Below are 13619 nucleotides of genomic sequence, written 5' to 3' on the forward strand. Positions count from 1 at the left end.
AGCAGAAGTAGCAGTAGCAGCAGTAGCAGCAGTAGAAGTAGCAGAAGTAGCAGCAGTAGGAGAAGTAGCAGTAGAAGCAGTAGCAGCAGTAGAAGCAGGAGCAGTAGCAGCAGTAGCAGCAGCAGATGGTAGAAGAAGTAGCAGTAGCAGAAGTAGCAGTAGCAGAAGTAGCAGTAGCAGCAGTAGCAGCAGCAGAAGTAGCAGCAGTAGAAGCAGTAGCAGCAGTAGAAGTAGCAGCAGTAGCAGTAGTAGCAGTAGCAGCAGTAGAAGTAGAAGAAGTAGCAGTAGCAGCAGCAGCAGTAGCAGAAGTAGCAGCAGTAGCAGTAGTAGCAGTAGCAGCAGTAGAAGTAGAAGAAGTAGCAGTAGCAGCAGTAGAAGCAGCAGCAGTAGAAGCAGTAGCAGAAGTAGCAGTAGTAGCAGTAGCATAAGTAGTAGAAGTAGCAGTAGCAGCAGTAGCAGCAGTAGAAGTAGCAGAAGTAGCAGCAGTAGGAGAAGTAGCAGTAGAAGCAGTAGCAGCAGTAGCAGCAGCAGTAGTAGCAGTAGCAGAAGTAGCAGTAGCAGAAGTAGCAGTAGCAGCAGTAGCAGCAGTAGCAGCAGTAGCAGCAGCAGAAGTAGCAGCAGTAGGAGAAGTAGCAGTAGAAGAAGTAGAAGCAGTAGAAGTAGCAGAAGTAGCAGTAGCAGCAGTAGCAGAAGTAGCAGTAGCAGAAGTAGCAGAAGTAGCAGTAGAAGCAGTAGCAGAAGTAGCAGAAGTAGCAGTAGCAGCAGTAGCAGAAGTAGCAGTAGCAGAAGTAGCAGAAGTAGCAGTAGCAGCAGTAGCAGAAGTAGCAGCAGTAGCAGAAGCAGCAGTAGAAGAAGTAGCAGTAGCAACATGTAGCAGAAGTAGCAGCAGTAGCTGAAGTAGAAGCAGTAGCAGCAGTAGCAGTAGCAGCAGTAGAAGCAGTAGCAGCAGCAGAAGTAGCAGTAGCAGTAGCAGAAGTAGCAGTAGCAGCAGCAGCAGTAGCAGAAGTAGCAGCAGTAGCAGTAGTAGCAGTAGCAGCAGTAGAAGTAGAAGAAGTAGCAGTAGCAGCAGTTGAAGCAGCAGCAGTAGCAGCAGTAGCAGAAGTAGCAGTAGCAGCAGTAGCAGCAGTAGAAGTAGCAGAAGTAGCAGCAGTAGGAGAAGTAGCAGTAGAAGCAGTAGCAGCAGTAGAAGCAGGAGCAGTAGCAGCAGTAGCAGCAGCAGATGGTAGAAGAAGTAGCAGTAGCAGAAGTAGCAGTAGCAGAAGTAGCAGTAGCAGCAGTAGCAGCAGCAGAAGTAGCAGCAGTAGAAGCAGTAGCAGCAGTAGAAGTAGCAGCAGTAGCAGTAGTAGCAGTAGCAGCAGTAGAAGTAGAAGAAGTAGCAGTAGCAGCAGCAGCAGTAGCAGAAGTAGCAGCAGTAGCAGTAGTAGCAGTAGCAGCAGTAGAAGTAGAAGAAGTAGCAGTAGCAGCAGTAGAAGCAGCAGCAGTAGAAGCAGTAGCAGAAGTAGCAGTAGTAGCAGTAGCATAAGTAGTAGAAGTAGCAGTAGCAGCAGTAGCAGCAGTAGAAGTAGCAGAAGTAGCAGCAGTAGGAGAAGTAGCAGTAGAAGCAGTAGCAGCAGTAGCAGCAGCAGTAGTAGCAGTAGCAGAAGTAGCAGTAGCAGAAGTAGCAGTAGCAGCAGTAGCAGCAGTAGCAGCAGTAGCAGCAGCAGAAGTAGCAGCAGTAGGAGAAGTAGCAGTAGAAGAAGTAGAAGCAGTAGAAGTAGCAGAAGTAGCAGTAGCAGCAGTAGCAGAAGTAGCAGTAGCAGAAGTAGCAGAAGTAGCAGTAGAAGCAGAAGCAGCAGTAGAAGAAGTAGCAGTAGCAGCAGTAGCAGCAGCAGCAGTAGCAGAAGTAGCAGCAGTAGCAGAAGTAGCAGCAGTAGCAGAAGTAGCAGAAGTAGCAGTAGCAGCAGTAGTAGCAGTAGAAGCAGTAGTAGCAGTAGCAGCAGCAGAAGTAGCAGAAGTAGCAGTAGCAGCAGTAGTAGCAGTAGAAGCAGTAGAAGCAGCAGTAGCAGCAGCAGCAGTAGCAGCCGTAGCAGCAGTAGAAGCAGCAGCAGTAGCAGCAGTAGAAGCAGTAGCAAAGTAGCAGTAGCAGCAGTAGCAGAAGTAGCAGCAGTAGCAGCAGTAGCAGCAGCAGGATTAGAGCTAGGAGTGAGGTGGCTCTCCGTAATGTATAATACACTTAACTCCTCTTCCTGTTGATTGTTTGCATTATCCACAGTCAAACATCAGGCAAAACAAATAAGGAATGCTACTTTTCATTCCAGTTAAACAGCGACAACCTCACAAGTCTTTTATTACTGTGTAAGTGGCACTCCCGTTCATATCAAGGTGTAAGCGGAAAATAATTAAGGACTACTTACAGTAGTTACAGTATTTCTTGAATAGTTTTTTGTTGTACTGCATTTGTACAGCACTTAAACATCTATAGAGGTGGGGGGGATCAATATACTGTATCGAACATGAAATCTGACTCATTAATAAACACGGTGACTGTTAAGACAGATGCATTTAGCTTTCCTCCACACTCACTACAACACTGCCTTAAGCCCAGTATGGTCCTCCTTCTTCCCAGAGTGCACCAGTGCAACCCCAGGCCCTCTCTCCAGCCATGTGATGGCACAGTGCTTACAGGAGAGCGTTATTAAATAGGCTTTGTGGAGGACTTCCAGGTAGCTCCCAGGACCAGACGCAGAGAAAGCGTGAGGGGGGCTGTTTGGCTTAAGTGTTTTTTATTAGAATGGATGGAGACTTAAGCCCCATAACGAAGCTTCAGCTATTTCTCCCAGACAGGGGCCCTCTTTACATCTCTCTCTTTCTCGCTCTCTTTCTCTTTCTCCACCTGGCCCATAGCGGGCCCATATCAAAACACTGGCCGCTCACTCACAGCAAAGGCCTGCATACTCTCTTTTTCACTTGACTCAGCTTTCGCCCTCTCAATATACTGAGCCTGCATGCTGGAATTCTTCAATTTCCTTTATCATCTGCACCAAGCCTATTTTTAGTTGGCTGAACCCCTGAAAACAAACTTGGTGCACAAAGAGGAGAGGCAGTGGGACCAATCCCTTGAAAAAACTGTGTGTGCATGTGTGCCTTTGTGGTGTGCATGCATGTGCGTATGTACGTCCTTGCGTGAATGTGTGTGTGCGTTCACGTGTGTGTGTCCCCCCCAAGGTTTAGGATAATAAGGACAATCTGCAACAACAAAATAGGACTAATGGTTACACCCCGGGCAGCTCACACACGTTCTCACAGTGGTATATATTGGAGCCAGCTGTCCCTTGATGACATAACTTCTTTCTCCAGCTGTAATGGTATGTTGACAGTAACATGTGTAGGCTTGCTTTTACACTGCCCACAACTGACACTGGAACACTCACAACATCTGCTCTCAACAAAGGAAATGAAATGAGGAAGAAAGACCCACAACCCCCAAATGGGTACAAAAACCCTGGCTACCAATTTTAACTTCACACCTTTCTGATCCTCTCCAGTGTCCACCACCTCAACACTAGAACTTCACAGATGAGAACACTATGAAAGGAGAAACTTAACAGGCATTTGTACAGAGAGCACTCTCTGGAGGTCTCAACGTATTACCTTCAGTACCTTCACACTAATCTCAGCACCCAGAACCAAATCTTACATGCGTACTGGCCAGCTATTCGGTTTCTCTGTCATGAGGCTACCTTTTGACTGACAGTGCTGTACCTTTAGACTGACAGTGCTGTACCTTTTGACTGACAGTGCTGTACCTTTAGACTGACAGTGCTGTACCTTTAGACTGACAGTGCTGTACCTTTAGACTGACAGTGCTGTACCTTTAGACTGACAGTGCTGTACCTTTAGACTGACAGTGCTGTACCTTTAGACTGACAGTGCTGTACCTTTAGACTGACAGTGCTGTACCTTTAGACTGACAGTGCTGTACCTTTAGACTGACAGTGCTGTACCTTTAGACTGACAGTGCTGTACCTGTAAAGTATGTAGACACCTCTGAGAAAGTGCTGTCTAGAAGAATGACTGTTAAGTTTATTGTTTCATAATGTCCCCAATGTCTGTAGGGGCATGTGCTGTGTAAAACCCCTGTTGTCACCACTGCAAAGCTATACCAACCTGGCATGGCATCACTCCCACTTCTGTCTCACGCATGTGGGAAATACAAAGAGCTGGCACTTGGCACAAATAGAGAGAGAGAGAGAGAGAGAGAGAGAGAGAGAGAGAGAGAGAGAGAGGATGGATGGAGGGAAGAAAGGAGGGAGTGGAGTTGAGAGACCCAGCTGTTGTGCTGTCAGAACCCTGGGAAAGTCTTCTCTCTCTTTCTCATCTTGCCATGCAAGCACTGATACTGTAGTACTTCATGTACAGTGCTTTGCAAAGCTATTCATCCCCCGTGGCGTTTTTTCCTATTTTGTTGCATTACAACCTGTAATTTAAATGGATTTTTATTTGGATTTCATGTAATAGACATACACAAAATAGACCAAATTGTGAAATTCTAAAAAATAAATACCGGAAAAGGGGTGCGTGCATATGTATTCACCCCCTTTGCTATGAATTCCCTAAATATGATCTGGTGCAACCAATTACCTTCAGAAGTCACATAATTAGTTAAATAAAGTCCACCTGTGTGCAATCTAAGTGTCACATGATCTCAGTATATATACACCTGTTCTGAAAGGCCCCAGAGTCTGCAACACCACCAAGCAAGCGGCACCATGAAGACCAAGGAGGTCTCCAAACAGGTCAGGGACAAAGTTGTGGAGAAGTACAGATCAGGGTTGGGTTATAAAAAAATATCTGAAACTTTGAACATCCCACAGAGCGCCATTAAATCCATTATTAAAAAATTGAAAGAATATGGCACCAGAACAAACCTGCCAAGAGAGGGCCGCCCACCAAAACTCATGGACCAGGCAAGGAGGGCATTAATCAGAGAGGCAACAAAGAGACCAAAGATAACCCTGAAGGAGCTGCAAAGCTCCACAGCGGAGATTGGAGTATCTGTCCATAGGACCACTTTAAGCCGTACACTCCACAGAGCTGGGCTTTACGGAAGAGTGGCCAGAAAAAAGCCATTGCTTAAAGAAAAAAATAAGCAAACACGTTTGGTGTTCACCAAAAGGCATGTGGGAGACTCCCCAAACATATGGAAGAAGGTACTCTGGTTAGATGAGACTAAAATTGAGCTTTTTGGCCATCAAAGAAAACGTTATGTCTGGGGCAAACCCAACACCTCTCATCAACCCGAGAACACCATCCCCACAGTGAAGCATGGTGGTGGCAGCATCATGCTGTGGGGATGTTTTTCATCGGCAGGGACTGGGTAACTGGTCAGAATTGAAGGAATGATGGATGGCGCTAAATACAGGGAAATTCTTGAGGGAAACCTGTTTCAGTCTTCCAGAGATTTCAGACTGGGACAGAGGTTCACCTTCCAGCAGGACAATAACCCTAAGCATACTGCTAAAGCAACACTCGAGAAAGCTTCAAACTGTAACCAGTGCCTGCAACCTGGTTCAGGTTATCAGTCAACCTACCAGGGTAGTTACAAACAGTACAGGAATGAAATCATCAACATGTATTGATCATATCCTTAGTAATGCTGCAGAGATTTGTTTGAAAGCAGTATCCAAATCCATTGGATATAGTGATCACAATGTAGTAGCCATATCTAGGAAAACCAAAGTTCCAAAGGCTGGGCCTAATATTGTGTATAAGAGGTCATACAATAAGTTTTGTAGTGATTCCTATGTTGTTGATGTAAAGAATTGGTCCGTGGTGTGTAATGAGGAGCAAACAGACACTGCACTTGACACATTTATGAAGTAGCTTATTCCAGTTACTAATAAGCATGCACCCATTAAGAAAATGACTGTAAAAACGGTTAAATCCCCGTGGATTGATGAGGAATTGAAAAATGGTATGGTTGAGAGGGATGAGGAAAAGGAATGGCAAATAAGTCTGGCTGCACAACCCATTAGCAAACGTACTGCAAATTGAGAAATCATGTGACTAACCTGAATAAAAAGAAGAAGAAACTACACTATGAAACAAAGATAAATGACATAAAGAATGATAGTAAAAAGCTTTGGAGCACCTTAAATGACATTTTGGGAAAAAAGGCAAACTCAGCTCCATCAGTCATTGAATCAGATGGCTCATTCATCACAAAACCAACTGATTTTGCCAACTACTTTAATGATTTTTTCATTGCCAAGATTAGCAAACTTAGGCATGACATGCCAGAAACAATTGCTGACACTACACATCCATGCATAGTGCCAACTATAAAGTTTGGTGGGGGAGGTCTGGGGCTGTTTTTCATGGATTGGGCTAGGCCCCTTAGTTCCAGTGAAGGGAAATCTTAACGCTACAGCATACAATGACATTCTAGACGATTCTGTGCTTCCAACATTGTGGCAACAATTTGGGGAAGGCCCTTTCCTGTTTCAGCATGACAATGCCCCTGTGCACAAAGCGTGGTCTATACAGAAATGGTTTGTCGAGATCGGTGTGGATGAATTTGACTGGCCTGCACAGAGCCCTGACCTCAACCCCATTGGACACCTTTGGGATGAATTGGAACGCTGACTGCGAGCCAGGCCTAATCACCCAACATCATTGCCCGACCTCACTAATGCTCTTGTCGCTGAATGGAAGCAAGCCCCCGCAGCAATGTTCCAACATCTAGTGGAAAGCCTTCCCAGAAGAGTGGAGGCTGTTATAGCAGCAAGGGGGGACCAACGCCATATTAATGCCCATGATTTTGGAATGAGATGTTCGACAAGCAGGTGTCCACATACTTTTGGTAATGTAGTGTAACTTTTAACAGCCATGGTAAAATATTAATAAAATAAACAACAACACAATAATATTTACCCATGATTCAATCCAAATGTGTGACATAAGCTTTCAGTTAAGTGACAATGATGGTTTATTCCAATATATTGATAAAATAATGTTCAATGTTGAAGCATTAAAGCGGGGCACATACAACAAAATATTCTATACAGGCTTCTCAATTTCATTAATGTTTCATTGAATAAAACAAACACTCCAGACCTCTCGATCTACCTCTGAAATGAGACTTTATGTTTCATACAAACAGCATCTCAGTTCCGCCAATAATCCTGCAAGTGAAATCGATTTCCCCTCTCGCTCTTCCAATTCTGATCACAGCTGGGTTTCCCATATGTGGTATTACTGGGGCACCCAGCTCCTGATCTAAAGCCGAGGTATTCTGGGCACATCACAACATCAAATCCCACTGTAATTGCCTTCATGCAAACACAGGACCCTCTGTAACACAATGTGGGTTTGAATAAATTGAATTTGTGTCCATTGTCTTGATAGTAAACTAGATCTTGAAAATTGGTTGACGCAATTTCTAACATGCCTAACAAAAGTACAGGGCACTGTGTACAATATAAATGTACTGTTGCAATGTACAATTTTCACTTGGATTAAGGTGGACCACCAACCGCGATTTGTGCTGGCAAAGCATGCCTTTACAACAAGCAGTAAAAAAGCAGTCCCATAAATTCCAATTATAGAGATGCAATTGGACAATCACCATTTCGTTTTTTGCTTGACATGAAATTCATCAAATCGGAGGTGAAACAGATTTTCTCCATGTAGATGGGTTAGCAATGGGATTTTTCCAATTAGCTTTTGTTTGTATTTTGAGCCCGATGTTGGCACAGTAAATTAAATGCTTTTTTGTTGTTACATTGGTCAGTTAAATTAGATTAGGCTGGCTAACATACAGCTATTGTCTGAGTTGCCTTGGGCTCCAGTGGAGAAGAATCACTAAATATGTAGAGGGCGAGACTATATCCTGTTTTACAGCCTTCCACATTTGATCCCCATCCCATCATCCCACCCCATCCCCATTCCAACCCTCTCTGTCTCTCCAGCAGGTGGGGGTGGTCATGCACTATGCAACAGGACCTTGGTGGCTAATCTGAATCCTGAAATGACTTCCTCTGTCTGTCACACTAATTTACTGGAAGAGAGATGAGTTGGTTCATTTTGGGCAATGTAGTTTAAACAAACTGAACAGGTCAAATATTTATGTCTGAATTATTCAAAAGTCTGAATTATTCAAAAGAATCCTGATCTGTTTTTCATCACTTCCATGGCCTGCGTGGAACGAACATATTCTTACTGCATGTGAGGGTAGGGGGAGAGAGAGAGAGAGATAGTGTGTGTGTGTGTGTGTGTGTGTGTGTGTGTGTGTGTGTATGTGTGTGTGTCTGTGTGTGTGTGTCTGTGTGTGTGTGTGTGTGTGTGTGTGTGTGTGTGTGTGTGTGTGTGTGTGTGTGTGTGTGTGTGTGTGTGTGTGTGTGTGTGTGTGTGTGTGTGTGTGTGTGTGTGTGTGTGTGTGTGTGGACGTGTTAACTATTCTTGTGGGGACCAGAAATCCCCACAAGAATAGTAAACGAACAAAAGTTTGACCAACTGGGGACATTTTGTTAGTTCCCACGAGGTCAAATGCTATTTCTAGGGGGTTTAGGGTTAAGGTTAGAATTAGTGTTAGGGTTAGAATTATGTTAAGGGTTAGGGTTAGGAGCTAGGGTTAGTTTTAGGGTTAGGGTTAGGAGCTAAGGTTAAGTTTAGGGTTAGGGTTAAGGTTAGGCTTTTGGGTTAAGGTTAGGGTTAGGGTTAAGTTTCGGGTTAGGGTTAGGGTTAGGGTAAGGGTAAGAGTACGGGTTAGGATTAGTGTTAGGGTTAGGATAAGAGTACGGGTTAGGATTAGGGTTAGGGGTTAGGGAAAATAGGATTTTGAATGGGACTGAATTATGTGTCCGCACACGGTTAGCTGTACAAGACTGTGTGTGTGTGTGTGTGTGTGTGTATCTCTACGGCCTTGTCCGTAGTGGAGTGTCTGGCCTGGTCGTCTGCTCCAGGGTCTCAGGTGTGTGTTATCTCTGTCTGAGCCCCTGGGAACAATCCTCAGATATGCCTGCCAGTCAGCCCAGCCAGGTTTGAACTGCTCTTGTACATGACACAGCCCTACCCTGGATTCTGCATTCAGAGGAAAATCAATGATTTGACCCCCCTTACATTTCACAGTCCATTTGGAACATGCGGGGCCCAATCACACCCCAGCAGAAAGACCAGTCTTTATACCATTCTCACGATGACCACCATCTAGCAGCGCCACACGGAGTACTGCTGCTATTGCCCATGTTACTAGCACTTGTGCCAACGAGGAGCATGCTAATACCCTGGTTACCCACTCTTTAGTCACACCAAGGACACAGACACAGCAGTGGAGAGCAGTGGACAGCACTTCCTCATGCAGTCCGCCTGTTGTAGTGTCTCGGGGCTGGGAGGTGATTGCCCCATGTCCAGTGGCAGTGAGCGAATGGCGTTGGCGCTTTGACAGGCCTAATGAAAGGTGATTACCAGGAGGCATCTATTTGTCCCTAATCACGACAAAGAGAGTCGCTGGCTAACAGCTGTGAAATGGCAGCCGGTGTGAGGAAATGAGGCTGGGGGAAAGGCCGGGGACAAGGGGTTAGGACCTGCACCGTCATTACCGCCTGCCATTGTGTGTGCTCGCTCAGAGCTTAGCTACAGGTAACTCAATAAGCGAACACGGAGGGGACTTTATACGAGGCCTTTGTGAGGGACTATACAGGAGGATCCTAGATGGCTGGGGAGAGAAAGAGAGGGGATTGGTTTGCATGGCCTGAGTGGGAGCTCTTATGATCCAGGTGAGAAGCTGACTGTAACAGGTTTAAGCCCTCCTCCTTTATCTGCTGAGAGTAAGGGATTTGTCATGGGCTCCTTTCTCAACTAAATGTCCAGAGGAAGCCAGTCAGTGTGAGGTATAAGGCTGACCTTTGGGGAAAAGGGTAAAGGACTACTGCTACACAACCACATGCTGAGCCAAAGCTTCTTATGCGCAATTGATTTATCTCAGAAGAAAATCGTTTTTGAAGGAGCCTCTTTATATCCAGAATTGAATAATGATGTAAATTAGGATTGTGCCTGACAATGAAAAAAATGTATATGTACACTGTAGGCCTATATCCCCAGACCCGTATATTTACATTTACGTCATTTAGCAGACGCTCTTATCCAGAGCAACTTACAGTTAGTGAGTGCATACATTTTCATACTGGCCCCCCAATGGAATCGAACCCACAACCCTGGCGTTGCAAGCGCCATGCTCTACCAACTGAGCTACACGTGTAATAGTAACATGTTCAAGAGTGTGTTTAATCTAAGTCTCCATGTCTATACTCCTCTCTGGTAGCAATCAGACCAGTCATACAGAACATTTTCTCATCCCTCATTCACAGATGCACTGCAGTGTGTTCCAGGCAGATCGCTGAAGAGTAACTTCGAAATTGGACGTCTATCCGTGTCCTGAGGACTAAGGGAAATGCCTTTAAAACTGGCCACTAGGGGCAACAGTGAGTAGGCTTGGGTTTTGTTAGGGTGTTGTGGACATGGGTGGCGGATGGGCGTAATCCCATGATGGGCATAATCCTATGACACTGAAACTAATCCCATGATGCTGGAACAGAAGGTTGTGTGTTCAATCCCAGTGGTGGACACTCATAGTTTTTTTTAAGCCTATCCCAAACCTTAACACTTAACATATATCCCTTTAGAATCCATAGCGGCCGTCAACGGCCGTTCTTTAAATTACTATAGCGGCCGCGAACTGCCCTGTTTTTCTAACAATAATATATTTGTCAATATTGCTAAATCAACTTGCTAACAACTTGTCTTATTCGCGTGGCTGTTGTCATCAAACAGAAACAGGAAACAGGGTGTGCTGTCATATGACATTTTTTTCACTTCATTACTCAAAATGACAGCACCGAAGCGGTCACAACTTTTCACTGTGCAAGAGGCTCTATCAATGTTGGTTGGTTATATGGATTCAGACGCATCCTTGAAAGAGATAATGATGTAGAGGTGCGTGAAATAAGTAAACAGCAGATACACTGTATATGTTTGGTAATGTCGATGTTTGATGGTGTGAGACTTGGGGAATAGCTCTCACATTAGCCAGTCCTGTCATGATCATCGGGTTGATACAGGCGAGCACATCAGCAGTGGAGCAGTGTTTAGCTGTAGGCCCTGTATAGTCAGCAAACTGGTTGGTTGTTTTGTCTTGTTTCTACTGAAATAATTCATATGGAAATGACCCAAGCTGCTTGCTATAGCTAGCTAGCTAACTGTCAGGTATGTCTGTCAGGCTAGCTAGCTAGAAAAGTTGTGTGACTCCTGAGTGGTGCAGTGGTCTAAGGCCACTGGAGACGACATTGTTCCACTGGAGATCCTGGTTCGAGTCCAGGCTCTGTCGCGACCGGGAGACCCATGGGGTGGAGCACAATTGGCCCAGCGTCGTCCAGGTTAGGGGAGGGTTTGACCAGCAGGGGTGTTCTTGTCCCATCGTGCACTAGTAATGGCATTTCCTCCGACACATTGGTGCGGCTGGCTTCCAGTTTAAGCGGGCATTGTGTCAAGAAGCAGCTTGGCTTGGTTGTGTTTCGGAGGATGCACGGGTATCCTGAGTCCGTACGGGAGTTGCAGTGATGGGACAATTTGGAAAAAGGGGTAAATATATATATCTTTTAAAAATGAAAAGTTGTGTGACTGTAAACGTGTGCTGTCAAGCTGTCACTTTCACTACCTAACGTTAGCTATACAGACAACCAGCTAGCTAGCCACTGTAGTGTCTTAGGCTCTAGGATTGTGCTGACGTTTACAAAAGTGTGTTAGAGGAAACGTGGCTCTTTTTGCTGAAAACATCTGGAAAGCATTACTAATGTTCATGGAAAGATGATATGGGGAGAGACGGGAAAAAGACTAGGGATTGGTGTGTTGGAATCACGTCATGCTCTGTCATGTATGATATAAATGCCATGTCTTGGACAATAGGGGGAGAATAGCTAATCAGATTGGGTCAGGCTGTTCTCTAGATATCGGCAGGTATCTGTAAATTGGACACTGTAAACTCTTTGTTATAATAAACCTTTATAATCAAAGTACAGTGTCGGCGGATCTTCTTATCACTACGGCATTACCAGCAAAAAGCTCGGTCTTGTTTACCACATTTAATGGCGACGAGGTAGTTTTAATTTTTATTATTTTTGGGGCGTGTTACGTCTTTTCTTTGCATTCCATTCCTGGGCTACAAAACGACTACCTCTCAAGAAGCCGGCAACTAAGGTGAGTTTTTATCACTAAATCATTGGGCGTTGTTCGTTTTGTGAGTCCAGAGTGTGTGCGTTCAAGATGTACCGTTAAATTACTTATGCGTGCATTTTGCTGTTTTTTTTTTTTTTGCTGTGTGATAGGAATTCCGTTCTAAATTTTCTAAATTAGTTTGCGTTGAGAACAACGCAGAAAGGGGGGAGAGTCTATAGACATTATTGACACTGGGCACACATATTTTGGCTTGGGAAAAAAGTGTGTGAGAGAGTGTCCAGGAAAATTATGAAGAAATAAGGCCAGGAATAAAATAAGTATACTTTTAGGGCGCCGTTAATTTAAGCAAGCCCTTGACACCAAGGCATCAATATGATGGCCATAAATCCTAGGGGAGTTATTACATTGACTCTCGGGTCTGTTCTGGGAACAGTGAGTTTGTACGAGATATATTAAATTGTATGTTACCTCTTGGAATATGGTTGACGGATTATATGTCCAAAGTAACCTCTCATTTAATGTCTGCAACTCAAGGTAGCACAAATTTAGCAAAAGGAATTTAAAAGAAAATAGGAACGGCGATAGGCATGCCTTGAGTGTACGGATCCGGTGTGTGTGTGTCTGAGAGGAGGAAAAGCACATTTCTCTGTCAGCGTGTGTGTGTGTGTGAAACAGAGTGAGTGTGGCTGCGTGCTTGATGAGTTCCAGATGTGTGTCGACTAAGACTAAGGACCAGGGTTTTATTTTTATTTTATTTTAGTCTCTTGTAAATAAATGTGTTAGGTATTTTTTTGTTTTCAAAAGTTAAGCCCCTAGAGTAAAAAGTTAAAGCCCCTACAATGAAGTTAAGGTTAAACATATTATGAGTCTCTGTTTGTGAGAACGTTTATAATTCTTAAACTATATAAACTATGAGCCCCCTGGAAGGACAATAAGTTTAAAATCTTATGAGTCTCTATAAAAAAAAAAAAAGAGAACGTTTACTAACTAATCATGAGCCTACAGGGAGGACTTTTTAAGAGTGTATAGAGATGTTTTGTATTTGATAACAACATAACTATAAATCTGCAGATAAGTGAAAGATAACAAGCTTGGAAGTGGGATTTGTGTTCTGTGTTCTGTATGTTCTATGTGTTCAGTTTGTGAGCTCTGTTAAAGTCTTAAGTGTTATTGTCTATGGGAGGGGAGAACGGAGCAACAGCGGGTCTGTTTATATCTCCTTCCACTCTGAAATCACATTGGTGACTGAACTGCGCACGCGTAGGATTTATGAGTTTAGCCACTCCCCTGCACTGAACTGATTGGGAGAGTCCGTTTTCAGTGCAGACAAAAAAGAAAACGGGAGGGGGAATTTTGCACACAAGTGAAATGTTCTCTTGAATTAACTATTGCTTGACTGTAAAACTGTT

Source organism: Coregonus lavaretus (assembly GCF_964263955.1).
Source record: "Coregonus lavaretus genome assembly, chromosome: 8".
Taxonomy (NCBI): Eukaryota; Metazoa; Chordata; class Actinopteri; order Salmoniformes; family Salmonidae; genus Coregonus; species Coregonus lavaretus.